Here is a 2,500-nt window from a genome sequence, read left to right as displayed (position 1 = left end):
CCCATATTTTCGAATGGTTAACAAAAAAAATAGGACAAATAAACTTTCTTAAAGTCAATACATGCCAAGGGTCACCTCTTTCCTCTCCTGTCCTTAGCTCCCCCACCCCCTCACCCCCTAGACAATAGAATGAGAATAAATAAAAGTTTTGAATAAATAGTAACCTTTCTTGTTCTTCTCCTATCTCCCGAGACAAAAACAAACTAGGCTTCCTTTGTGCTTAAAGACACCTGCATCTCTCTTCCTCTACCCTTTTAAAACCAACATTGATAAACAGCCCAGGCATTTTGAACTCGGGTTCAACATCATTTGAACTCTGCTAGGGCAGTTCTGACCTGCAAGGGAGAGAGAGAGAGAGAGAGAGAGAGAGAGAGAGAGAGAGAGAGAGAGAGAGATGAAGCCACGCCCGAATTTTGAACGCCTAAGCCGCAATGTCTAAGGAGGAGATGATCAAACTCCTACTTACAAGAAACACGCCCATTTGAACTTACTTGGTCAAGTAGACAAACAGAAGATGACTTGTTTGCTTTCAGCTTTCTTGCCACAGACACACCCATAAACCCTCACCCACGGACCACGCCCATGCACCCACCACCTTTCCCCGAGCTTACATGCACTTTCTGCCACATATCATCTTGTATCTCTTAATCCAAAGGTTAACGGGAGTGGATTGCTCTCAGAATTCAGACAAAAAGCAGATGTTTTCAAATGCAAGATAGAGGCCAACGATTAGATTAAGGTATTGGAAGATTCATGACGTTTTGAAATGCCCATTAATATTCATTAGACTTTCTGCCTTGGATGGGAGCATTGCAAATTACCATTACTTCGAAAGAAATTTGCATATGAGCATAAATACGTTAAAATGTCTTTCAATTTGCAAAGTTGAATAGCAACAGGTTTGGTTTGCATATAGGTGGGTGACTGACGATAAGATTACAAATGCCGTTAGACATTAGTGGGTATGAGGCTTGCAACCACATCCCAAACACCACATTTAGAAACTAGTGACAGATGCAAAAGGCAGGTGAGAATGTTAACGGGTAACATCGATGCTAGAGAGACAGCTATGCACATAAACCTTTGATAAAACACTGCGATAACTTTATTTTAGTGAATATCCATAAACTGAAAAAACATTGATAATATAAAATATGGTAATATTGACTCTAATTGTAAATCCTTTGGACAAAATACCACAACTGGATTTTAGGGCGCACCCATTTACTGAAAAATATGGGTAATAAAAGGGGAGGGGGGTAGTATTGGTTCTAAAAAATAAACCTTTTTTGACAAAACACCGTAACAACTATGTTCAATGTATACCCATATACTGAAAATATTGGTAATATAAGAGAGCAGCGTTGGATCTAAATATAAAATTTTAGGATTAAATACATCAATAACTATATTTTAGTGCATTCCCATATACTGAAAAATATTGTTGATATAAGAGAGGGTAATGTTGTCTGGTCACAATGAAAGTTACGTGCTTTTATTTAAGATTGAAATAAGATACCTCCATTCTACATCCGGGGTTGAACGGCGAGTCTAGAAATGGCATATAGATCTATATTACGTTTATGAAGAATATTCCGATCCAAAAGTCCTGCTATTACCACATATTTCCGGAAATCAGTAATCCTCTCGTATTACACGGCTCACTCCCTTGTAATGCAGGCTTTCGGAATACACTTCTCTCCTCTGTGTTCACGGTCTTCTAAGAAAATAGTTCTATGATTATATATTTCATTCTCTATTTTCCCATTTGCTTTACTTTCATCTAACTTGGTATACAGGATACATACCGTCAGTGGTAGAAATAATACCGAAGTAGAGGGGCAATTAGAGGGCATGCCTTTGGTACGCCAAGCAGTCTTATTTTACTCATAACTTCACTGCATACTTGTATTTTGATATATTTGCTTCAAATTCTAATGGATTTCTCCTCAGGTTATACCCTACATGTTCACCAAGTTTCGTTGACATTGGTTCAGTAGTTTTATCGTAATCTAGTTCACAAACAAAAAATAGACTAAATATTTGCCATTTACTTAACACTGATTATTTTCCAAGTACTGCTGCGTACTTGTACTGTGATCTACTTTATCTAAAAGGATACAGATTCATCGTTGGGTCATACCCTATATGACTACCAAGTTCGGTCAAAATCAGTACTGTGCAATTATTTGTGTAAATGTGCTCACAAATAACTAAATAAATGACAACAGGGGTGAATACACATCCTTCACAAAATCTTCGTTTTTGGTGAAGGGAATAATCTAGAATGACATAACCTAACCTAAAGTTTGTAAAAATATTAGCTTTGTGACATGAATTCAATATTCATCTGATCACTTAATTTTCCTGGACAGTGGGCTAATCGGTGAACAAACAAAGATAGGTGCCTATACATACATGAACCTTCAATATCCATTTGGACAGGGTGTTGGGGTAACAGCCCCACGCCTTAAATAATTCTTGCAGATAGCAGGAAGTG

The sequence above is a fragment of the Palaemon carinicauda genome, chromosome 22 (genome assembly GCF_036898095.1).
Source record: "Palaemon carinicauda isolate YSFRI2023 chromosome 22, ASM3689809v2, whole genome shotgun sequence".
In the NCBI taxonomy this organism is placed as follows: domain Eukaryota; kingdom Metazoa; phylum Arthropoda; class Malacostraca; order Decapoda; family Palaemonidae; genus Palaemon; species Palaemon carinicauda.
This window is presented reverse-complemented; position numbering follows the sequence as displayed.